Source organism: Carassius auratus, unplaced genomic scaffold (assembly GCF_003368295.1).
Source record: "Carassius auratus strain Wakin unplaced genomic scaffold, ASM336829v1 scaf_tig00016666, whole genome shotgun sequence".
NCBI lineage: Eukaryota > Metazoa > Chordata > Actinopteri > Cypriniformes > Cyprinidae > Carassius > Carassius auratus.
The window spans coordinates 13,935-41,642 of record NW_020524699.1 but is presented as its reverse complement, the minus strand read 5'-3'; the positions used below and the strand labels follow the sequence as shown (position 1 = coordinate 41,642).

The window sequence follows — 27,708 nt, the reverse complement described above, 5'->3', positions numbered from 1 at the left end:
CACACATAGTCAGCCTGTCCAGAGTTAATGTGATTGGATTCAAACTTCCACCAGGAGGCAGGCATGGATAAGCAATGTTCAACAGGGTTAACTTGGTGCGTCTTGAAGAAGCCTCCTCCTAAATCATGTGCTAATAAGAGAAGGGTGAGTGCTTTCCAAAGTGCTCATAAAGCTGTTAGCATCACAATGGCACAAAAAAAAAAAAAAAAACATGCATGAATGAAAATCACAGTTGAAGCCGAATCAGTCCTCAAGACCCGTTCACACACAGAACGAAAGTGTTCTCACCAATGCATGATAGCATTCTGTTTATCAAAAGCACGCTGCAGTTTGCAGCTTTACATTCTCGAGCTCTTTAAAATCAAATGGATTCTGTTTGGCAGTCAATGTTTTTAATCGTTCATACCTAAAAAAAAAAGAATACGCCCTTACGAAAATTAGGACCTCGGGAATTCACACTCCCGAGTGGAACTTGCCAAGTCCAAGCTACCAAGGATGCATGTCTGAATGTTGCATACTTGGCATTGAGAAACAGCTTTTGTTCCTTTCCAAAAGTAACCTGCTCTTTTTGTCTGTCAATGTGTTACTTCGCTATGTATTTTTCACTGTGTGATGAAAGCGTGACAATCCAATCGCCTCAGTTCAACCAACACGTGAACTTCTCTTACTCTTTACTACTATTTATAGCATGAAATAAACACAAATGATCATCAGAGTTATGTCGTCTCAGAAAGTTGTCAATACACCATAGTCCACTGACATTAAACTAACTTTTCTGTTTGATTTGTTTGTTGGACAAATGGTGGATTCAGTATTATAAACACCCGTCAATAGCAACGGGTGTTTTCCAGACCCATCTTATATATTTTTTCTCATTCCAGAAGCCATTGCACTCAACTATATGTCAAAATAAGGAAAAAAGGAATATCACAACTTCTGTTAACTTCGACTCATATGCATGAGCTAGTTAAAGCAAGATGAATTCGGATTGGCTGTCAGTGTTATTACCGATCTTGAGCTGGAAAAAAAAGTTCTGAAAGTGATTCCAGCAATTACGTTCCCATGTGTCGTTATCATTAGAGATGTGATGTTGAGTTTGTTATTCTCATAGAATAAAAATGTTTATTAAAACTTAAATCATTGTTATCATTATAGTTATTGTCTTTGTTGTGAACGGGCCTTAATTTTTTTTTAAGACTTAACATTTCTTCATCCTGTTGCTTCCATCGTGTAGATTCCTTTTTACACTTCTCAATAAAAAGTAAAATATAATTAAACTAGATTTTTCTAAGTGTTTTAGAACATTGTTATGTGGTTGCTAGGGCATTGTGGGTGTGATATTCGAGTCTCTATTACCTGCTGTTCTTTAAATATGTCTTGGATTCATAGTCATCGCAAGTCTATTTGATTTTTCAAACTTTATGGACCAGTATTTGTCTTTCTTCAACAAGCCACATCATTTATAACAGTGGTTTGTTCAAAGCTCTCTTAAGTGTAAGTTTTAAATATAAGCTACAAAACATATGAGATGTAGACATGACCTGAATGGGCAATAGCCACTGTAGAATTCATCTTTGCTGAATAGCGTCATATAAAATTAACATGCATACACGCACACTTTTTGAAAGTGTGTGTTAAAGTTGTAGACTCTGTGCCTGAAACAGACACAGTAAGCAGATCTGTCATGACATCAGCAGGACACAGCATGTTTAGTTCATTATTGTTCTAGGGTTCTCTCTGAAAGTCACGGTCGAATCCCACAGCCAACTTGTGAGTAAAACCTGATGATTCCCGAATGGAATAGATATGATGTCTAACATTAACAGATATTTGAATGACTCTATCGCCCCCTGGGTACTAAGGTTTTTATTGGCGCACAAACTTAAAAATGTCAACATGCAACCAACCTTTTAATTTTTTTATGCATATTTCGGTCTCATTGTGCAAGAAACTTTAAAGCATATAAAATCTTTTTTTTAATTTAAACTGTAAATTTCTCCACCACTTAACTACAAAAATTTTTAGTTATCAACGCAAACTATTACATTACAAAATATAATCAGACTACTTTTAGATTACTTTTTACTCATTTGTTTATTGCATTAATATAAATAACAATCGTGTACCATATTTAAATAAAAAAATTTTTTATATAATATATATGTGTGTGAACTGTGTATTTTTATTATTTATATACTGTATAAATACACACACATCCATGAATATATTTAGGAAAAAATAAGTTCAGTTTATACATTTAAAAAAATGCATATTAGCAGTTGGCAGTTTTAGAAAGGAACATTTCAAGATGAAAAAGAATAAGGGAGAATCAGTCAATTGTGAATACTTTTTTTTTTTTTTTGTGAATAATGTACAATCATGTAATCAATAAAAATGTAACTAGTCTAGGAGTATTTTAAAATATTATATAATCTAATAATAAGTACTTAATTTTTGGAATATGATTATGTAATTCAGATAGCATTTAATATGTCACATTTCGTAAAAATAATTTAAAATTAATTTCATGTTGATGCATGTTCAGCGAAACCACGTGCATGAAATGTGTTGGCCAAACATTCGCATCTGTGTTTGGGTTTTGTTTTGACTAAACTATAGTCCGGATGTGGTTTGTGCAGTTTTGTGTAGTTGCTCAGAGCTGCTGGCTTTTGTTTTCCTACTGTTTATTCTGCAATCAGAGAAGACAAGAGTGGATTTATGGAAGTGGATTTCCAGACTCGATGGATCATTATAAAAGGGAATTATTAAGTGCTTTAATGGGCCATAACTATTGCTACTAATGCTTCGTTGTTTTCCCATTTCAGTAATTTGTTATGAAATCTTAAATAAAGCCAACGAGACCACAAGCCTACGAAAGGTCGCAGGTTCGGTGTTACATTTCATCTGGAAAATATTGTGAGTTATCACATCAACACAGCATCTCTCATATGAACACTTTCATAGCTTATATTCATTATCTCATACAAATTAGATTAACCATTGTAGCTTGGGTGATTTGGAGGCGTCGCAGAGGAGATGTCATAGATTGAAGAAGCCAGGAGGAAAGTTCTAATTTGTTTCAGACAAACAAGCAAACATAACCTTGCGCTGGCCCATGATGATGATGTGTTTTTCTGGCAAGGACAGCTCACCCTCTCATAGGGAGTCATGGAAAAACTGTCTGGTGTTTTCATCCCACCCAGAGATTTGATTTAAAGAAGAACGCCCGCGCATACTTCCGTCTGGGGGTCCGCAAACTGAAAGTGTCGTGAATGACCTACATCGCAGTTCTCTCTCACAGCTGCTGCACTGGAAACTGTGAACAAAATCTGCTAACATGTCTTTTTTTTTGTTGTTGTAAAGCTGCTGCTATGATAATGTTCATTTAAATTTGATGATAAAATATTTTTATATCTCACGTGGGGCCCACTATGTCCCATAAATACCACTGATGTCAAAATAACTCCACATGCATGTCACTCCTAAACAGGGGCGCCGGACTGGGGGTAAAACCAGTACTGATTACCAGGGCCCCAAAGGAAGAGAGGGCCCTTGAAAAGTCTGGAATATATATTTTCAAGGGGGTGGGGGGCCCATTAGGACTGCCTATGCATAGGGTCCGGGATCTTGTGCAGCGCCCCTGCTCCTAAACATCGGTACCATGTCCTCTAGCTCATTTCAACAAACCTAAAAACTAATGCTAATACAGCCAGAAACATTCTAACCATCCACCATAACATCATGACATAAGCCAAAACATCTAGAAATGTTTTAACAACCTGCCAGAACACCTAGCAATCCTCTAGCAATCAGCTACAAGACCACTGTGTTAACAGCCAGCCAGAAGAACACCCAAGCAACATTCAAGCAATCAGTAGGGTGTAAAGCATCAATCATTCATTAATACTGCAATTTAATGATATTTCCCTTGAAGGGATTGCTCTTAATTTTTCTGTAATTTTATTACAATTACTTTTGATGTAATAGCATCAATACTGTATAGATTATGGAACAATTCTATATAAAACAGTAATGGATTTAACATAAAAATTTACAGGCAAACAACACTCACATTGTCTTTAAAACATTAACAGAAATTAGGGATGTGTTATATTTACAAAAAATGGCATCTCAATATTTTGGGGGATTCTTTTTTTGTCTTGTGCGTGGATAAATGATTTTTTCAAAAACTGATTTATTCAGGAATAAAACACAGCAGTGTTGCTCTGAGATGCACAAAAGTTCTGCTCCAGCTTTGTTTTAACTATTTTTGTTGATGAAACAGAAAAAAGAAAAAACCTATTGAACTATTGCACCTAAAATGACACTCATTTAGTAGTAACTTCCTGTTTGTTAAACTGTTCTATAAATAATCACATTCTCAATCGTGCTCGCATGCTGATATTCGTGTATTTCATTATTGTGTAATATTATTGATTCAGATTCCAGAAATTAAGTTCTTTGTAGATTAGATTACATTTGAAATACTCCTAATCAGATTACAGTTACATTTTTATTTGATTACTAGATTACATATTATTTACACAATAACAATGAAGTATTCATAGTTTAGAGAATTTTTCATTCCATTTGTATTTTTATATTAAGATGGTGTATCTAAATCAATGTGATAAATCTAAATGTAGTCTAATTATATAACATAATATGTGTAAATGTGAATCAGTTACACTATTAACTTTCTAATAGACTTCATCATGCAGTGAAGGCTTTTTTACTCTTGACGGGGTCTTTTTTGTTTTTTGCATACAGTACTCATACAAACTCTGATGTCAGCTCACACATCGTTAAAGCAATGGTTACGATATTATTTGAGATATTATTTTAATATTATTGTATGTCAAATTTAGCATACATTTTGTTTGTTTCTCTATAAGGGCATCATTCAGGAGTCAGGACAAGGTCAAAGTTCAAAGTTGAGATTTGTTTTAGCATTTATATATCATTGCTTTTTTGTTGTTTTTGATTGCTTCCATTGGCCTTGGATAAAAGTGTCTGCTAAATAACTAAATGTAAATGTAATGATGCAATCACGACTTGATTTATAGTGATACCCAAAACTAGGGGAAAAATCAGCAATATTTAACTGCTCTTGGACGTGCCTCTGCTGGAAAAAAATGTGGCTCTCCTCAGAGGGGCAAGAGAGGGCAAATGCCTCCGGGGTTTGTTTCCTGAGCATGCATTAGGATGCATTAGGATCCACGTTGAGTGCTCCACTTACTGATCCTGTACAAGCTAGACACAAGGAGTTTATGAGTTCTCAGACAGACAGTCAGTTTCTCCACGGATTTCCTGCGGCCTCCGTTTGACTGGAAATATGCGGCGTCATACACAAACAGCCGAGATGGGAACAAAAGAATGTTTGTGATGAATGGACAATGACTTTCCCTTGACCAGGGCAGTGTCTGAGCCATTTGAGATAGTTGCTGATATTGTGTAAGACTTCAGTTTGAGGTTCAGTTTTGGCTGCTTTCAGATGCACATCTGTCATGGGTGAGTAATATTGTGCAACAGACGTGTCGCGGAGGAAACGTTAAAGATGTAGCTCATCCAAAAAGCTTTTACTCACTCTGTCTTGATCCAAATCGATGAGCTTTTGATTTACAGGAAACACAAAAGAGAACCTTTACAGCCCTTGGACATTCAACTGGTAGAAGTGGCCACTTCTGTCACACTCTAAAAATGAGAAAAACATTGTGAAAGAGGCATGAAACCCATACAACACACGCTCTAAATAACAGATACTAAAGTTGGCCCATGATGATCTTTTATTTGGCATGCAATGTCATATCACAAGAGGAGAGAAAAAATGCTTCGGGTTGTTGGAGATGAGTCTCAAGCAGAAATCCAACATATTTATCATGTTTTTGCAATATTGCAGTAGCTTTACCAGTGTGCCTGTTGTTTCTGGTCATATCTGGAGTTTGGAGATGCAACTGGATGTAGTTCAGGGTACAATGAAGCATGTATCAGAGCTAATGGCTCTTCACTGGCTCATGTAGAGTTCAGTCCCGACTCAGTAGGAGTGTCCACTCATAAATTTAGACAGTTGGAAACTACAAGGACATAATCAAAAACAGAAAACTGTGGTTCCTCGGAAGCGCAAATATGTCTCACTAAGAGACATTTGAAAATGACAACGAATGCTGAAGAAGCTTCAGGAGATGGAGAAGGTTGCTGTATTCTGCTTTATTTTATTGCATTTGGTTGATGCTTGTTAGTAACTGATGACATGTCATCTGAATCCAAAAAATGAAGAATTTGTAATTATATTACATTTTAAAATGCTCATAATCAGATTAAAGTTTATGGATTAAATGATTACAGATTATTCACATCACAATGGCAGTATTTTATTCATAATTTACTGATTCTTCCGCATTCTTTGTTTCTTTTTAAATTTTTTGTCAAACCACTTTGACCTTAAAATACTTACTTGAAATCCCTTCTGAGATTTAAAGTTAATATTTCAATAGTTTAACAATATATTTGCTTGTTATCTGATATTGGCTTAGGACCATACATTTTATTATTATTCTTTATATTAAATATAAAAAATAATGCCATTTAAATCTATAAACAAGGTATGTAAAAACGAATCTAAAAAGTAGTCCGAAAGTAGTCAGAAAACACGAAATGAGTAATCTTGAAAATTGTAGTCACTAATGTAATCAGTAACAGATTATAATTTAAGTAATCAACCCAGCACCATTTCAATGACAAATTAAACAAATATATGCGCATATGGTTGTGTAAAGTCCAGCCACTTAAAAACAAACGCCATTGATAACCAGGATGTTTGCTATAGAGAAACGCCTTCAAATAGTGGAAAAACACACCTCAAATTAGTCAGAGATATATATATATATATATATATATATATATAGATATATATATATATATATATATATATATATATATATATATATATATATATATATATAATTCATCTTTTTATTTATCCTAAAGAATTGTACAATGAACATCTGAGACATTTAAGTTGATACATATTTACCATTAAAGTATAACGCAACATGACTCCATCAAGCTGTGCAAGAGAACCTCTGAGCAGTAAACTTTCCTTCTCGACTGGTCCATTAGACTTTGGTCAGGGGTGTGAAACTCAATTCCTGGAGTGCCAGAGCCCTTCAGAGTTTTGTTCTGACCCTGCTCCAGCACAAAAACCATGTAGTTATCATATAAGCCTGAAGGACTTGATTAGTTGGATCAGGTGTGTTTAATTAGGGTTGAAAGCTTAACTCTGCAAGGTTCCGATCCTACGGGAACTGAATTTGACACCCCTACCTTAAGAGGAAGGTGAAAGAGGAAAGGTTAGGAGCTTGAGGTAAGCAGTGTTATGTTGATTTCATGTAGCATTTTTATTGGCTAGTCAGTAAACGTGAGTTGTGGCAGATGATTCATATTATGATGATCATGCTGAATTTCTGACACTGTTAGAAAATGATCATAGGCTATCTTTGATTGCAAGACCATGTCAACGGCCATCTTTGAACTGCTCTCACTGAATTTACATTTACATTTATGCATTTAGCAGACGCTTTTATCCAAAGCAACTTACAGTGCATTCAGGCTATACATTTTTCTATATTAGTATGTAGTATGAATGACATAAAATCCACGACCACAGAAATCGACACAATTGTTTTCACAATGACAATCTTTCATCAGGAACAGCTGAAAATCATGCAGTGTGTCGAAGGATTTAAGTGAATAACACACAGAACAAACTTTCTTTGACAAATTCAGAAAAATGTCTCTGCATTTGTTTGTGATCAGCACTCACTCTGCAAACTGCTTTGGTATCTTGGATGACTGATATGTTTGGCATGGAATGAGTTTGGATGTAAAGCTGGGTTTCACAAATCTTAAGAAAAGCAATAAGCAAAAATATAGGGTCATAGGATACCCATTTTCCACAAGTTGATATACTGTATGGTCTTAATGGAAAGGCTGTAACATAGTTTGGTAAAAATTTCTCAATGGTAGTACAAAAAATATTTTTTACCCCGTCAAAAACCGCTCTGTTCAGAGCACGCAGTTTTGTAGCATTTGCCTTTAAATGTTAATGAGCTCTGCTGACCCCGCCCCTCTCTTCCAGCCGCTCTCAGAGAGGCTGTTTACTTTAGCTGCATTAATCCTGAAACTTGTTAGCACATTTTTGGGAAAGGCGATTTGCAGAGATTCTTAAAAAAAACCTTAAATAACTTCTTCTGTAGGTAAAACTGGATCACGAATGATTCACACGAACATAGACACATTTAGGTAGATCGGGGGTGCATTCCCTTCAGAAACAAAGGTAATCCACTGCATCTTCAGCGGCTCAGATGTTGGGAGTAAATGATTACTGCTATGTACTGCTATCCGTCCTTTGGATGAGACGTTAAACCGAGGCCCTGACTCTCTGTGGTCATTAAAAATCCCAGGATGTCTTTTGAAAAGAGTAGAGGTGTGACCTCGGCATCCTGGCTCAATTCGCCCATTGGCCTCTGACCATCATGGCCTCCTAACAATCCCCATATCCGCTGATTGGCTTTATCACTCTGTCTCCTCTCCACCAGTAAGCTGGTGTGTGGTGGGCGTTCTGGCACACTATGGCTCCCGTCCCATCATCCAGGTGGATGCTGCACACTGGTGGTGGATGAGGAGATACCCCCTGATTATGTAAGCACTTTGAGTGCCTTTAATGTGTTTCGTACTCAACAAAGATTTGGAAGATGGTTTATTCTGAGAGCACTAAAAAAAGATTTACTTCCCCAGCAAGTGGCCCTTTCATGTTATATGTCCTGATGGTTCAAACTGAGGCTTCGTTTACACAACAACGATGTAGTTAAAAAAGGAAACGTTTTTTCCTTGAGTTTTTAAAAAGTTTCACAAATACACGACAATGTTTTCAAAACTGTTTGCGTTTACACGTATCCACGAAAGCAGGCAAAAGTGCTGTATTACATATGCCAGGCCAGTAGTTGGCGCTGTCACCTTGTTAGTAAACAGTACCTGAAGGGAAGTGATGATTATATGTTGTATATGATGCATCTCCGCTGTTGGTTGTAATATTGGTGAAGTAAATCCACACTTTGCTGTACAAGGGTTCACAAACTCTTGAGCAGCAACAACACTGCCATGTACTCCGCCATTGTTGTGTATGTTTGTTCACATTTGCCTTTAATATCGACATGTACTGTGAATGTCTACATATCAAACTCGTCACCGTATTGGGTAATGGTAGCGTTTTCAAAAACTTGCACTTTGCAACCTGTTTCAAAATATCAGTCCCTAAAACACAATTGTTGTGTAAATGAACAGGCAAAACACATAAAAAGTTTCCTGTTTTGGCTGAAAACGTTGTGAAAACGACCCCTGAAATAGTCTGAGCTCCAAATGCTCAGAGCTGCTAGTGATTGATTGGGTGAACACTCTACCAATCTGACCTCTTGCTTATTTAAACAAGGAGAGGTAACCCAGTATGTTAAGAGCTGAGATCACCAGGGAGCTACTGATTGGTGGCAGCTAAAGATCAGGGCTGGAAGCCCAATGGTTGTGGGTTCAAAACCCAGAAGGGGTTTGAGTTCAGAACAGGAGGGTTGCTGATTTCAGCTTAAATTTGAGCCGTTGAGCAACAAATTTGAAGCCTGAAAGATACTATTGCATGGAAAAAAGTGAATGCAAACACTTCTAGCAATGCAATGCAATGATGTGTTAAAATGTGTAATGGCACAGACAACTGAAGGACACTATCATCCAATTGAGTAGTGAGATTTGTTACTGCCACAGTAGAGTAAAAAAAAAACGTTTTTAATGCGCCAAGGCTGGATTTATTTGATCAAAAATACAGTAATATTTTAAAATGTAAGTTTAAAATAGCTGTAATATATACTATATAATTTAAAATGTATTTTATTCCTGTGAAGCTGAGTTTTCAGCATCATTTCTCCAGTCTTCAGTGTCACATGATCCTTCAGAAATCATTCTAATATGCTGATTTACTGTTTAAGAAACATTTATAAAATATTTATCTTTCAGCATTATTTGATGAATAGAAAGTTAAAATCAAAACATTAGATATTAAATAATAGAAATTTATGACATTACAGTTGTCCTTACTGTCACTTTTGATTAATCTAATGGCCCGTTGCTGAATAAAACCGAACTGACCTCAAATGTTTCAATTGTAGTGTACATGCAGCAGGCTAGCACACTTCAGCAACGTATATTTCTCAACTAACACTGTCCTAAGTTTGTGCTTTGGATAAGCAGCATCAGCTAAATAACTAAAAACCACAGAAAGAAAAACACACACACACACACACACGCGCACACACACTGGCTTGTGGCTATGAACAAAATGTCTGACTCAACATGGAATCAATTTCTTTACTGTAAATTTTCCAGTGGCTGGCGCAAACATTTGGCATGAAATTGCCAGACGGGGAAAGTAAAGACGAAAGGACAAAAACGTTGTAAGAATTTCACCACAGGTCAGTGGTAAACCTGTTTGCAACTCACCGTGATCCTTTAACTCCCAAAGCGTGTCTTTTATTACAATGATGAAAGGTTTTCATTTAAATGATAAAAAGCACACACTGATTCAAAGTATAATTTGCCAGTTTGTGGAAAGTTAGTCATATAGCTGCTCTACAAAGTAGGAAAGTTCAAGTTAACAACTTTAGCATCACTTTTCCCCATAAATCACGATCTAAGGTCAGCCATATATATTAAAGCCACAGTGTTAATGTCTTCTGGAAACTTTATAAGGCTTTGTGTAACTGTGACACATGTTGTAGAATTATTAAAATTGGCTGGTTATTTTAACAGCATCTTATTCTGAAGTTTGTCAAAGGTTCAAGTTTGCAGGAATATCAGTGCTGTGTGGTAAACACATCAGAATATTACCCACAATTCATGCCAATTATTTTGTTGCACTGCTGATTACCCAGCATGCTTTGCATTGGGGATTTGATTACTAAGACTACTATAAAATCTGTCAGATGAATTTAGAGGGTATTCATAGTTGGCTGTACCTTTACACTCCACTGTAATGTTATTATTGTATATGCATGTTACAGTTAAGATATAGTAAAAAGTGTTGGTCTTGTTCATTGTATTTTTATACTTGCTGAGTTTGTGATGGGAGAAACAAAGCTTTTCCAATGTTGTATTATCTAACCAGTTGTTTGCAGAACATGGTACATCCTGATGATGTAAATCACCAAAATGGGTGATCAAGGATGTTCATGTACTTCCTCTAATTTTACTTTACTACACAGTTGTACAGGACTGGTTTAAAGTTTTTTACTTCAAAACAAGTAAAAAAAAAAAAAGAAAAAAAAGAAAAGAAGGTGTGTTCTAGAAACGTTTCAATTGTGAAACAAACATAATGTTCTGGACAACGCAGCATGTGCATGAGGTTTGGTTTATGTCTGACGAGGTACACCCTCCCCAAAGGAAGGTTCTCAGAATTATTTGAAGCTCCACCCTGAGTTTTTAAAGATTTACATCTGATTCCCAACTATGGGATGCCACATTTTCAGTCAGCCAGATTTTACAGAATTATGCACTCTGTGGAATTTCCTTTCGATGGCTCACTTCAAACATCTGAGCTGCATATGAGGCCAACAGCATGGGAAGGCTGACCTGTCAGAACCTTCACACAATATGAAAGGACCGTGGAGGATTTACAAACACCTCATTAGAAGTCAATCTCTAAACAGGGACCAAGTGCTAGTTCTACAACAATTGTTAACGTGGGATGAAGGTCTAACTGCTAATAGCCCAAATGAGAATCACACACTGATCCTAAAGTCCACAAGACGGTTTCTGGAGGAGTCATGGTTAATGATGTTCTTATTCAGTAATTTTTTTTTCTTGTTTCCCAGTACAAATTACCTATTTAAACATTTCTACATTTACTTGAGAATGGCATAAATGGCGTAAGATATTAAAAGTGCAGTGAGTGTTTTCTGTGACACAATGTTAATATTTGAAGTCACCAAAACCAACACGCACCCTGCCCATTTTGATAACCCCACCCCCAAAATTCAAGAACATGCGATGCAACACAGGCACCTCCCCCATCACGAGAAGTGGACACGCCCCTTACTTGTGTGTACTTGTGTGACTTATCAAAGTAAGTAAGTCAAAGGTTAGTAAAAACAGCAAAATTTTCCACATTAATCCATTATTATTTTTCAGTGACTGGGTTCAGAAAAATGTTTTTTGATGCAAAAATATATTTGGCAGACCTTTGGCAATTTTTCTTGTTTTAAGCAACAACTCAATTTTGAGTTGTTGTTGATGTTTTTTTTTTTTTTCTCCAGAAATAAGACTCTTTCTAAAGTAATTTTGCTTCTCAAATAAATATATCTTAAGTTGAATGTTTAGAAGTAAGAATGTTTAGATATTGGTACTGGAAAACCAGATTATGATACTGAGTAAGAAACACTTTTTTTTTTTTTGCAGTGGTGTAATCATGGCTGGTTTTGTGGTCTTGCGTAAATCTGTTGACTTTCTGACCTGCTGTATGGGGCATTGAGCCGTGATTGAGGTGTCAACTCACAAAACACACAACAGTAAATCAGCAGAGGTCATGGTGAGAAGCAGGACACGAAACAAGGCTCACATCAATACTACATCCAAGGAATGAAAATCAGAGGTCGGCATGCACTTAGTTTGAGTGCCTCTGAGATGCTTTTCATATCGTCTGTCTGAACAGATATGACATACGGGGCTGTAACAGCATCTAATTGGTATGTGCGGACGGGAGCACGAGAGGGGTATGGCTGGAACGTGCCCTAGAGAGGCCTGCAGGTTTTCAAGAGCCTGCTCTGAGGTTTGGCGAGGCTGATTAAGGGTTATGACATCCAGACGCAGTCTAAGCCTGCAGGTTTGGATGAGTGATAGCAGACCAAACAGACCTGACTCATGCTAATCTGGGATCTTAAGAAACATTCTGTCTTCTTTTACAGCAGAATATGTTTTGCTGCCACAGAGCTTGAGTCAGATATGTGCCATTCTGAACTGATTTGTCAATGAATTTAAAATGACAATTCAAATCAAATGTATTTGTAGTGCTTTTTATAATGCAAATTGTTTTAAAACCACTTTACATTTTGGTCGGTTTTGGTCTGTTAATAGTTTTAAACATTGGTCGGTTTGTTCCATTAAGAGATTTAAATATTAAACAAAATGTTCCATTAAGAGACTTAAATGTTGCTCATTTTGGTCTATAAATAGATTTTAAATATTGGTTGGTTTTCTTCTATAAAGAGCTTTAAATATTTTTTGGTTTGAATAAGAGATTTAATGTTTTGGTCTATTAATATATTTAAACAGAGGCCAGTTTTGATATATAAATAGATTTAAATATTGGTTGGTTTTGTTCTAATACAAGCTCTAAATGTTGGTTGTTTGGTTTGAATAAGGGATTTAACTGTTGGTCTTTTTTGGTCTATTAATAGATATAGATATGGTTCAGTTTTGGTCTATTTAATAGATTTAAATATTGGTTGGTTTCCATAAAGAGTTTTAAATGTAAGTCAGTTTTGTTCCATTAAAGGGGTCATCGGATACTCATTTTCCACAAGTTGATATGATTATTTAGGGTCTTAATGAAAAGTCTATAGCATACTTTGATTAAAATTTCTCAATGGTAGTGTAAAAAACACCCTTTTTACCCTGTCAAAATCAGCTCTGTTTTTAGCACTCTGTTCTGTTTAACATACTGTTGCTTTAAATGCTAATGAGCTCTGCCCTCTCTTCCGTGGGGTGACGAGCAGACTATAAACTTCAGCCACTGTACTTGCTAACTAGCATATTAAAAAACCCTTATACTCACTTCTACTGTAGAGGAAGCTGGATCACTAATTATTCGCACAAACTTAAACACATTTAGGCAGATTAGGGATAAGCGCATTTCCTTCAAAAATGAAAGTAATGTTAATCCTCAGATGTCAGGAGAAAATGACGACCGCTATGTTTATTATTGCATTGAACAACAGAACACCTCAGTCGTGTAATTCCCCTGCACCAGAGTCGACACAATGGAGGACAACTTACAGTTCACTCAGGGCGTGTCTAAGGTGAGAGGCCTTGTCAATCAACAATCATGGGAGGGGCCTGTGCAGAACTACGTCATTCTGACAGGAATCTCAGAACAGTCTGATTTGAGAAAGGTGATTTGAAAATAGGGATAAAAAAAAAAAGAAAAACACTGGGTGAATTTTTATCATTATAGGGTGGATGTGTACACACTTCCAACGGCGAACATGATTTCACCAAGTACAACATGTTTGTTGATCCTGGAACAACATTTCATGCAACCAATCAGAATTGAGATATAACTTTTCAGAAATGATCAGTTTTAGGCTTGCAACCAGGGTTATGTGCTTCTACACCCTTGTTAATCAGCTATCATTCCCCACTGATTTTAGGAATAAATTATGGGTAGGGTTAGGTTTAGGGGTAGGGATTGGGTTAAGTCTATATTTTTGGACAATAAAGTTGATCCAAGATCATCAGAAGATATTGATCCAGGAACGTGTCTTACTTGGCAAAATCACGGCGACCCACTTCCAACACACATTTATGTTCAAAAAGCAACAAAAGTGAATTTTGCATCCGATGACACCTTAATTTAAATATTGAACAAAACATTTTTCTATTAAGAGATTTAAACATTGGTCAGTTTGGTTTGAATAAGAGATTAAAATATTTGTTGGTTTTGTTCAAAGCAAGACGCAAAACGTTTCTTAAAGTATTAATGAAGATAATATCGGATGTTACAGGTGAAAACTGATTCTCTGGTGAACGTCATAAATTAATCAAGAGATTTCAGTAATGGTTTTGTTTTAAACAAGAGTAAACAATTCTCAGAAAGCATCAGTGAAGATATGATCAGTTGCAGGAGTCTTATCAAAGAGTCTTCAGTTCTTAAGTTGAATTGTGTGAGTGGTGAATTATACTTAAGTAGGTTCCTCTTCTTGTTTTTTTTTTTTTTTTTTTTTTCATCCTGAATTTTATGCAACACAATGTAATGGCTTGCAAACCATTTAAACCTATTACAACAGACTTTGGAAAACTGGTCCATGAGCTCAAATCTTTAAAACAGAAAGTTGAACGCAGGTTCAGTAATATTTTTCATGCCAGTTGGATGGCAACAGTGGTGTCTGCCACAGTTATGAATTTAATGACCAGAAAAGGAGCACACATTACAGAATGAGTGTCCTTATACTGTTGTCAGTGATTTGTCAGTCTTACCTCATTCCTTATACGAGGGCATTTCTGAAGTCAGCACGGAGAAGTGTGAACATTGGGCAACAATAAATGTTTCACCCTCCAAGACAAGGGCGTATTGTGCTTGAATTTGTAGCAGGGGCTTTTGAAAGTGGTCAGCTATCTCCAAAAATACAAACAAAAACAAAAATAAATAAATAATAATATTACAATATAGTATGTATTGTATAAAATTTGGATTTGGTCTTATGTAATTGCAATTTCTGATGCATCATGAGTCCAAATAAAATAAATGCATGTTTTAACATTCAGTGCAAATTAGTACCAATAACAATCATGGAGCACCATCTCAATAACATGGTACAGAAATCATTTGTACCCTGCTATATACGTATCAAAAGTACCATGGTATTGTGATCTAATATATTATAGTACACATGATACATTTAGTATTTGAAACCACCACAGTACCGTTACATGATCTGCAATATGTGTAACAGTATAAACAATACAAACAATATAAACAATATTAAATGCAATGGCTTTTTATAACTCTCTTTTGTCTCATTCATTCTTACATGTGGACTTTTACACTGCTGGTGTACACAGCATCGCTATTTATCTTTTTTTCATACTATCTTTATTGCTTTTTGAATGGGACATGTCCAACAGCTGGAAGGCTCTGGAATACTTTCTGAGCCAGATATGTAAAACTTGGTTCTGTTTTCCACTCGTTAAAAAACAAGAGCTCACTCATCAAAAAAACAAGTGTCATCTCAGAGGTTTGCGTATGGAGGTCCAGGAAGCGTGCCATCAGCGTAGAGTACAGGTTAGCCGGGTCTGTCTCGAGCATGTCCCTACGGACCACAGTCACTTAATGAGTATTTTTCAGCTTTCTCGTAAATCGGCATCATCTCCTCTTGAGGTACAATGATATGATGGACAACGGGCCACATAAGGATATGTGTATAAGTGCAATGTGTATAAGCACATCAATGCTTAACATTTTTATACCCATTTTTGGTTATGCAAATCTGAACTGTTTCTCACTTTTGATGTAGGTTAAAATCAGTATAAAATTTGATGAGAAGTAAATTTTAAAATGAGGCCCATGGTGTTGAGAGTTTTGATTTAGGTCTGAGCTTTTCTCAAAGCTGTGATGTGCAGCAAAGATATGTTAATGTCTGATGGTGAGTTTGAATTGTTTATGTTCTGTTAATGGACCCTTTAACCAATAGCAGATGACAAAACAAGCTCATATTTAGGTTGGTATGGAAGCCTATTTTCTGCACCCCGCCCCCTCCCACAGATCATGCTTTGGTAAACAAACGTTATGATGAAGAAAAAAAAAAAGAAAAAAAAAACATGTCAAAAATAATAAATGATTATTATTAGATCTTGACTAATATATAGTCATAAAAAGTATAAATAATAAAATAATGTCATAATTATGGCATTAATAGTTGAAATTGAGAAACTAAGTCATAAATGAGATAAAGACAGAATTAAGATATGGAAAAATTATAATAATTATGACATAAAAGTAGAAAATATTATATACCAAGTAAATTATGAAAAGTCAAAATTTTGAGATACTGCCATAATATTGATATTTATGAGAAACTAAGTCTCATCTGAGAAAGTCACAATTATGACTTGAAAAAGTTTATTATCACAAATAAATTTGAGATTTTACTTCATAACTATGACATCACAAATTGAAATTAAGTTATAATCTACGTCAAAATCTGTAATAATTTTGACATGAAGTTAAAAATGTTTAGATACTAAGTTATAATTACAGTATGAGATAAGCAGGAAATGTGACATACTTAGTTGTGATCATCAGTCATGACTTTTTATTATGACTATAATTATGATTTACCAAAACATTTTATTATTTGGCTTCCTAAAATTAGGGATTAGAGCACACACATAACTGGTTACATTCTTCTGATTCATAAACGCTTGGTGGTCCAGGTTCGAAACATGTCCTTATCTCATTTCTGTTGCTAATTACTTATCTCCTCACTGTTGCAGACAGTGATTACAGACTAAATCTAATCTGGAAGCTGAGTTTGTGAAGCAGCATGATGTTTGGTGTGATGACGAAGCCATGGTGTTCCAGTCTGCTGATAGCACAGATGGGAATAGATTTCACCCCAGAATAACCATTTTCATGTGATTCATCCATACCCACTGACGAGTTTCCAGGCACAACAGAGGAACTTTGGTTACAGTTAAACAGGTGGATGAACTGGTAGGAAATGTGGAATCATGATGAATAAATACCAACCCAAAAATAAAAACAGAAATCATAATTAAAACAGTGATGCAGAGAACATTTGTCATCACACTGAAAGGTTATCCCACTCTAATTTAGAGTTTCCTTAATGGAAAAAAGTGAGAGGAAAGGAGCGAGAAGAATTAAACAAATGTGAAATGGGGCCACTATTCATATTTTTTAATCACAAAAAATATATGTCATGTCATAAAGGCCCACATACTTTCCTCCCTGGATGTTTAGTGGCATGGAAGATGGTCAACTGTGTACTGTATGTTGTCATTTTGTGGAGATGGATATGCCCATTCTAAGGATGGGCCCATGCCAGCAGTTCAGGTTTGGGCATGAAACATTTTTGCCCTTCAGTCATAGAGCTTATGTAAGAGTGAGAATAAACAGATCAGATGCTTTAGTTTCTTATATTACACACCACTGCTTTTGGGAAACTGTTGCATTCACATCATGATGGAATTACTGTAATTACATATTTCAACTCTGAGCTGGTAATTTCCTTGGACATAGAAATGTTCATAATGCCAATATAGATCCATGTGCGGATTTGATGTCGTTAATGCCAAAATAACCCCCTTTTTTGTTTATTATTTGCAAAATCTTGAAGAACAAAATTGCATCAGGTTGCATTAGCTGTAATAAGATGATATATCAAACAGATATATGTGCAAGTAGCTACATAACTAACCTTATGCTTTCACTTAGGAGTAAATAATTCTTTGCCTTAACTTAAATTGAATTGTGCAAAGTGGTTCCATATGTAAAATGTGAATTGAGTAACCCCCAATAAAATTAGACATGGGAAAATAACTTGATAAATCTCTTTCAGGATAACTACAAACACTTTTGCATTCTATTTTCATATTTAATGTAATGCTTGGGATGAACAATACACAAAAAAGTATCGATGTTGTGACTTTTGTACAGTATTTGTTTATTACATGGTGAGTAGAAAAACAATTGGTCAGAATGAACTCTCTTGGAAAACTGTGCTTTAGTGAATTTCAAGATTTGGAATCACTATGGTTACTGATCTAGACAGTAAGAAAACATTTCCAATACCAGATTAAAAATGGCATACGAGCAATTAAGAAACATATCTGTTGTTATGGTTCAGATGTTGTTTTGGCACAGGATTCATCACATTCCCGCCTGACTCACTGTTTTTTTTTTTAGATTTCTTTGTTTTGAAAAGGTGATTTCCCCAAGATATCAACGAAAGTTCATTCAGATTGGTCCGTGTTAAATGCTAGCAGGCCAACTAGTTTAAACGACACTATTTATTTTAGCGACAAGCTGTATGCAAAACCTGCCATATAGTGTAGAAGCAGGACCATTCCCCTTTGAAAGGGAGCTCACGCTGCGTCCCCTATAGGGGCTATGGGGAATGCCATATGTAATACATGGACGTAGTGTCTGTGACGTCACTCATAGGTTTCTGAAGAGTGTTTTTAAAGCCTAAAGTGGGCGGAGCCAGTCGTTGGCATCTTGGTAGCGCGTCACTCCCAGATAATTACAGAAGCAGCAATCCACCTGTCACTCAAGTGGCCGCGCCCTTAATTATGCAGAACTCTAAGTCTTAATATAATTTAAATGGATGAGTTATAAAAAAAAATACCCCCCCCCCCCCCTCACAGTTGTCAAAAATGGCAAAATTAGCTATATAGACCAAAAACACTTTTTGTACCAGGCTGTAAACATATTTTTTTCTGCTGTAAATTTGGGCACTTTAACATGGGGAGTCTATGGGACTGACTCCCTTTTGGGGCCAGCCTCTAGCGGCCAGTTGATGAATTGCAGTTTTAGTCACTTCTGTGTTGGTTTCATGAGAGAGAGAGGAATGTTGCTGCTTTGGTATGATGCATTCATGAGAGTGACTACAAGAGACAGGTAAAAAAAACTCTTTCTTTATACAGAGAGCTCTCTTTATTGAGGCATCTGCTTACCAGAGTTCCACTAGGACATAATTTTGCAGGTTGCAGGATCTCTGTAACCCCTTCTCCATCAAGGCAGTTTGAGTGCTGGTTCGGAGCCAGAGCCTAGTTTCAAATTGGTTCTTTGTATTTCAACACCCAAAGCACCAGCTCCGAACCAGGAAAAGGGGTTCGCAAGTAGCCCCAAACCATTGCTGGTCTAGAAGTAAGAACTGTTGTGTCAGGGGCTGAAGGCGGTGTTGATGAACAGAAATTTTGACCTCAATTCTTGAAATTGCAGCTAAAAGCGAACACATTGAATTTGCTGTGTTTTGATGCCGATGTAGATTCGCAAAGCCATAAACATCAATAGCAATGCAGTGTCCACCATTGTTGATTGTGTGCGTTTATGCTTGTTTGGGCTGCATCGGCATGTGTGTGGAGCGTTGTTAGGTCTCATCTCGTTTTAGAGAGTCATCATGCTGAAGCCTCCACTCCTAGAGCTCGGCTATCTACTGTGAGTGTCATCAGGTGTCCTTTCACTGCAGATAGTTATCTACATTAAGGCCTCCACTAGGACAGCATCAGTGAGTTGAGGGGTCTCTGTGAGCCTCCTTACAAGATATTTTGTGCGTGTGGTGTTGTTAGCTCTTTTCTCGATTTAGAGAGTCATTCATTCTGAGGCTACCGCTCCTAGAGCTCGGCTAGGCAGTAGTGTAGTATGTTAATTTATTAGGCTCTCTGGGAGACACCTTGGCATCTGATATTAGTGCGGAGTGTCTTTAGACCAGCTCTCATTTAAGAGGTGATATATTTAGGTCACCTGCAGAGCTTTACAGGGCAGTAAGTTCTGAGTGTTAGGTTCTCTGTGAGACTCCTTGGACACTGGACTGAATAAGAGGGTAGTTAGGATTCTTCTCTCCAGATGAGGCCTCTGTTCTTGAGAAGCTATCTCTCTCTCTCTCTCTCGGTCTCTATCTCTACATATAGTGGATGAATGCCACTTATTAAAACATAGTAGGCAGTATATATTATCAATTGAACAGTAGGATGCTGATATTCCATTCTGAACATAATTCCATTCAGAATCTTCACTCACTTCCCGTTATGCTAGGAATCTTCTTCTAGTGCGTAACCATTCCAAAATGAGTCCCAATAATGTGAGCTCATTTTTCAGCTATGAGGGAAAGACTGTTTCATATGATTAGAACCGTACGCTAAAGCAGACACTGGGGTGCAGGTCGCCACTAGATGTCAGGCTGGTTGTGTAAAGAAAACCTTTTCCTTTGGAAAGGTGACACAGAACAGGGCCGCATATTGTTTCTCTCATATCATCATTTCTTTCTTGTCTCTCTGTCGGTCTGTCTGGGTCTCTCACTAGAACATTCTAACAGGCTCGTCAGGGAAAGGAGGATATGTTTCCACTGCCACAAATCATCCCAGATCAACCGCGTCTGGAAACTCAATAACTCCCATAAAGAGAACCAGAATCATGCCTCCCTACAGCTACCTATGCTGCTAAAACAGTCCTGCATTTACAGCCTCTATTAGTGATGAAATTATCTCAGACTTGGCCTGCTTTTGAAGCTGGGACACAAGCCATATCTAGAGACAAGAATATCACAGATACTTTGAGATATTTTGATTTGGACCAGTAGCAAACACAAATTTCAGTGCATTAAGAACTACATGGAACACTTCAGCATCATCATTACTAAAACTTTAACCCACACTTGTAGGTATTTAATGAAGTACTGGAATCCTTCACAGAGAATAATAACGGTCTTCCAGAGACGATTACACATGTCATCCTTTTGCATGACTTCATTTGTCAAAACACGAGCTAAAATTAATATAAAGCATGTTTTATACATTAGATGCTATAAGTATAACCCAGCACCATTGTAATTTTGGGTCTTCATAGTGTCTCCTCATGGGATTTCTCATGTAAAAGGGAGTTACTGGAAAAAATAGCAGCCAGCGGAGAACTTTGAGGAATTGCATCTCAGAAACGTCTTGTTGCACATGGAAAAGCTATTTTGGATGGATGCATGTTGGTTCATCAGCATGCTTTGTGGGTTATGCAAATGCCTGGAGTTCCCCGTAATGGGGAGAAAGGGAAATAGTGCAACAAAAGTAAGTTAGGTTAAAGATTTTTTTTTTCAAGGAGCACATTATGGACTAGAAAACAGGACATCTGCATATTCATGTTATGTTTTTTATTTGTAAAGATAATATAATTTAAGACATGCCAATGTGCTAGGTGTAGTTTGTCTACAAAAGGTGTTTTCTGTCATCAAAAAATTTACATTTTGTAATGATCAACATTTCAAACCAATGTATGCTGAATTGTTGCATATTTACATTTATCCATTTTGCAGACATTAATCCAAAACTATGTACTGTAAATTCCATTCAAGGTACGAAACGCATGCATTTCCAGGGAATCGAACCCATGACCTTGCCATTGCTAGGTTTGTCTTCATCTGGAAAGCTGCAGGTTTGGACATGATTGGTTGTGGTACACTCTTAAAAATTAAGGTTCTTTTTTTGTCATTGACGGTGCCATTTGTAAAGATTCACAGAACCTTTCCCTTCCACACAAGATTCTTTATAATGAAAATTAGGAATGTAAGAATTGAAGATTTCTAATTGTAGGTTCTTTAGGGATGGCCTCACTGAATTTCTTTTTTAATAAATAAAAGGATGTACCATTATGACATTCTTGTGGAAAATATCAATATGTTATTTTAATGGTGTTACTGTGAATTAGTTTGATATCATATCAACTTTTATAGTTGATTTGATTTATTCCAAACACATATAACCATTATTGCATCATTACTTGAGTCTGATTGACCAATCATGGAATTTTGTAGTCAATTTTCATTTATAAATCCTGATCATTCTGTAGGTTGTACAGCATTGTACCCCTTGGTTTACATGGAGATAGAATAGTATATTATCAGCTTTTTATATTCTTTCATATCAATAATATACGCATAGGCTAGTCTTCACCTCCAGTTGACTTTTTTTTTTATAGAAACCTGTTGAATCATCATAACCAGTGGAAGAAAAACGGGGGAAGTGTTTGAAAAACCTTGTTTGAAAACCATCATTAATTTAAAAAATTTCCTTTGGCACAGCAGAAATAACACAATATTTATCTCCAGCCCTCCTTGTGGGAATGATATCTGAGCACGCTAGTTTCTGGTTCATTGTATATGATTGTACAACTCACATTTGAACATCACTTGAAATATATTCCATGCGGTTTGCTTGGATTCCCTTGTGCATATCTGTTTGTTCAATATTTTGTTTTCGGTATATGGAGTGATATTTTCCGTAGCTTTCTAGTAGCAGCTCAGAAGCCCTCCATCATTGGCTGTCTGCCGAACATATTACTCTATGACAGGAAGAGAATATCTGTGGCTCAACTGTCTACTTCTAGACATAACATACGCTTGCTCAGATCTGTATCATTGGCTGACCTTGAAAAAATGAAGGCCATGGTGACTCCATAGCAGTACAGGGTTCCACATTTTTGTTATGTAAGGGGTGTGGGGTCACCTCAATGGTATTTCTCATAAATGTTGCTCTGACTTCCCAGCTAACAGGGAATGTGCTCAGAACTTTGGCAAGGTTCTCTCAAAGTTAACAGATATTCTACCAGTAATGTAAATCCGGGGTAAAATTGGGCTGGGGTCACCCGGAGCTGAGCCATTGCACATGGCTTAGGCTGGTAACTCCTTAGTGAACATTCATCATATATATTAAACAGTGTTCAGCTTGAAGGACACTAGGGACAGTTGAAGAATTGTACCTGCACATGTTTTTAAGTCTTGGCAATTTATTCATAGTTTTTAAACCATTGAAGTGCAATAAGCAGTAAAAGAGTACTCCTTTCAGTACTTACATTCTGAGAGATGGTTTACAGTAAGCATGCACACATAATAAAGCAGCCTCTCAGACAGCAAGACTCACTTAAACACAATCAGTTATATCTTTAGTGAACGTAAACAACTAAAAGTCCCCCTGTCCAAATACCCACACTGTTTGCACTTGACCACTTGACTACTTATATGATGTATTTCCTGTATTTGGTCCAAGTGTTCAAGTGAGCATGAAGACCACAAGTGTATGTAGAATTTTTCATTACATGATGGGACACACTTATAGTGTTGTAAAAATGCAAGGTTTTACCGAGCTTTATTTTTATTTTCAATATTTAGAATTTTAAAATCAACTTCTAAAAAAAAGTTATAGTCTCTATAACAGATAACAGAATTTAATTATGTGTTGCTTCTAATTAAGTGATAAAAAGCAGTTGTAAATGTTGTACATATTATCACCAATACTCATTTATTTGCACCAGTAAAATGTGCAACTCTTTGTTTTACTACCAAATTATATGCAATATTTAAATATTATTAATATTTTAACATGCAATCTAAAGCGAGATCTCTGCAAAAAGTCTAAAGATTTATTTCCACAACATGATGCATGATGGGTTCCACTAAACCTCAAATACTGCTCCGGAGTTTTTAGTGTGCGTGAAGGGCACTGCACTTTGGCATTTTTAAGACCTGGGACAATCTTGTGCATGCACTTCCTGTCGTGAGCACGCACTCTCAAGTGGCCAAAAGACAGAGAAATCACTCACCCCTCTTTAATTGTAAGTTTTCATCTGTATTTGCTTATACAGTGAAGACTCCAGTGTTATTTTACATTTAATTACTTAATTCAAATTCTGTCTTTCATCAAAGAATTCTGAAAAAAGTTACATAATTTACACAAAAATATGAAGCAGGACAACAGTTTTCGACGTTGAGCAAATCAGTATATTAGAATCATTTCTGAAGGATCATGTGACACTGAAGACTGGATGAATGATGCTTAGAATCACAGAAATAAATGACATTTTAAATCTATTCACATAGAAAACAGTTATTTAAAATTGTAATACAGTTTTTTTCAATCGCTAACAAGCGCTTAACCATACTTCAGATACTTTTTCTAAACTCTTAACACAGACTCACACCTACAAAACACAATTGGCCAAATGGATAATTTTCTTCTCAAAAACACATTTTGTTAAATATATACTAAATCTTCATTTCAAAATAGAACACATCTTTATCTGCACACACCAACTTTACCAAAACACTGGAAATCTGACTCAAAATTAAATTATTCTGTCAAAGAATAACACTTGTTTTCACCTCACAAGGTACATACAGTCAATCAAAGTACACCAGGTTTCAAAATACTGGCTATTGTTGACATTACTAAAACTGCATTGACTTTTATGTTTCAGTTTTACAGGTATTTGCATGCAAAACATGCAATTCACTGTTTTACACTAAATTTATTGGTTTTTGAACTGTATGTCCAAATGTACAGTAATGTTCACATTCAAAAGCATTCCAGTAAAAAGCTATTTTTCCCTTTACTGTTTACTGCATGAGGCAGTACAGTAGAAACACGGTATGATAGAACAGAACAGGCTCGACAGTATTGCTTACAGTGAACAAAATATCAATGAAACACATAAGAGCATTCTGAACATAAAACAACAACATCAAAAAGCCCAGATAAAAAAGGGGGGGGGGGGGGGGTTACAGTTTTTTTCAATCACTAACAAGCGCTTAACCATACTTCAGATACTTTTTCTAAACTCTTAACACAGACTCACACCTATAAAACACAATTGGTCAAATGGATAATTTTCTTCTCAAAAACACATTTTGTTAAATATATACTAAATCTTCATTTCAAAATAGAACACATCTTTCTCTGCACACACCAACTTTACCAAAACACTGGAAATCTGACTCAAAATTAAATTATCCTGTCAAAGAATAACACTTGTTTTCACCTCAAAAGGTACATGCAGTCAATCAAAGTACAACAGGTTTCAAAATACTGGCTATTGTTGACATTACAAAAACTGCATAGACTTTTCAGTCTCAGTTTTACAGGTATTTGCATGCAAAACATGCAATTCACTGTTTTACACTAAATTTCTTGGTTAGAAACTGTATGTCCAAATGTACAGTAATGTTCACATTCAAAAGCATTCCAGTAAAAAGCTATTTTTCCTTTACTGTTTACTGCAGGAGGTACAGTAGAAACACGGTATGATAGAACAGAAAAGGTTTGACAGTATTGCTTACAGTGAACAAAATATCCATGAAACACATAAGAGCATTCTGAACAAAAAAACAACAACAGAAAAAAGCCCAGAATAAAAAAAGGAGGGGGGGGGGTAAAATAAAAACAATCTCTCACTGCTCCTCTCACTGCTCCTGCTCCTCTCACTGCTTCTCTCACTGCTCCTGCTCCTCTCACTGCTCCTCTCACTGCTCCTGCTCCTCTTACTGCATCTCTCTCTGCTCCTGCTCCTCTCACTGCTCCTGCTCCTCTCACTGCTTCTCTCACTGCTCCTCTCACTGCTCCTGCATCTCTCAATCTCTCACTGCTCCTCTCACTGCTCCTGCTCCTCTCACTGCTCCTCTCACTGCTCCTGCATCTCTCACTGCTTCTCTCACTGCTCCTCTCACTGCTCCTGCTCCTCTCACTGCTCCTGCTCCTCTCACTGCATCTCTCACTGCTTCTCTCACTGCTCCTCTCACTGCTCCTGCTTGTCTCACTGCTCCTGCTCCTCTCACTGCATCTCTCACTGCTCCTGCATCTCTCACTGCTTCTCTCACTGCTCCTCTCACTGCTCCTGCTCCTCTCACTGCATCTCTCACTGCTCCTGCTCCTCTCACTGCTCCTCTCACTGCATCTCTCACTGCTCCTGCTCCTCTCACTGCTCCTCTCACTGCTCCTGCTTCTCTCACTGCTCCTGCTCCTCTCACTGCATCTCTCACTGCTCCTGCATCTCTCACTGCTTCTCTCACTGCTCCTCTCACTGCTCCTGCTCCTCTCACTGCTCCTGCTCCTCTCACTGCATCTCTCACTGCTTCTCTCACTGCTCCTCTCACTGCTCCTGCTTCTCTCACTGCTCCTGCTCCTCTCACTGCATCTCTCACTGCTCCTGCTCCTCTCACTGCATCTCTCACTGCTCCTGCTCCTCTCACTGCTCCTCTCACTGCATCTCTCACTGCTCCTGCTCCTCTCACTGCTCCTCTCACTGCTCCTCTCACTGCTCCTCTCACTGCATCTCTCACTGCTCCTGCTCCTCTCACTGCTCCTCTCACTGCTCCTCTCACTGTATCTCTCACTGCTCCTGCTCCTCTCACTGCTCCTGCTCCTCTCACTGCCCCCTCCACCTCTCACTGCTCCTGCTCCTCTCACTGCTCCTGCTCCTCTCACTGGGCACCTTGCTCTTACTCTTCCTCATCCATACATTACAGTGTTTGTCTTTTTCTGTTTCTGTTTCCAAAAATATCACTCTTCAAAGTCCTCCTTTTATTGTATAAGTGTCAATGTAATAGAAAAAAATAACCCCTGCCATTGAGTCTGAGCCGGATTGGAATCAGTTGTGGTTTGCCCAATTGACACAACATAAATCAGCTAAGATATATTGTTTTTTGAACTGATATCATTGCAGAAGCAGAGGTTTTTATACTGTATCTAAGGTTTGGAACATTGTTTTTGCTATTGTGGGATGTTGTGTGTTAACATTTGTAAATACTACAAAAACGATCCATAATTTTGTTGGGAGGTATAGCTTGTCTGTTCAGAAAGTGTAAGAATTGTGGAAATGTGTTCAATGACTCCATATTGTGTGAAAACGACATGAAATGTGTGAATGGTATGGCCACAATAGACAGATGCTGTGCTAATTGTGTTTAGTGTTTTGAAAATATGACAACTGCTTGGACAAATGCTTGTTAGCGACTGAAAAAAACTGTAAAATAAAAACACTCTCACTGCTCCTGCTGCTCTCACTGCTCCTCTCACTGCTCCTGCTCCTCTCACTTCTCCTGCTCCTCTCACTTCTCCTGCTCCTCTCACTGCTCCTGCTCCTCTCACTTCTCCTGCTCCTCCCACTGCTCCTGCTCCTCTCACTGCTCCTGCTCCTCTCACTTCTCCTGCTCCTCCCACTGCTCCTGCTCCTCTCACTGCTCCTCTCACTTCTCACTGCATCTCTCACTGCTCCTGCTGCTCTCACTGCTCCTCTTACTGCTCCTGCTCCTCTCACTTCTCCTGCTCCTCTCACTGCTCCTGCTCCTCTCACTGCTCCTCTCACTGCTCCTGCTCCTCTCACTTCTCCTGCTCCTC

The 27,708-nt window shown here is 37.2% G+C and overlaps 1 long non-coding RNA gene across 1 annotated transcript in view; it reads left to right on the top strand.

Annotated features, from left to right (window-relative positions):
- The first annotated feature begins 7,299 nt into the window (after window positions 1-7,299).
- Window positions 7,300-27,708, top strand: part of LOC113075272 (uncharacterized) — a 31,817-nt gene continuing 11,408 nt past the window's right edge. The window contains exon 1 of the long non-coding RNA XR_003280905.1: window positions 7,300-7,363. This is a non-coding gene — a long non-coding RNA (uncharacterized LOC113075272). The remainder of the gene's footprint in view (window positions 7,364-27,708) is intronic.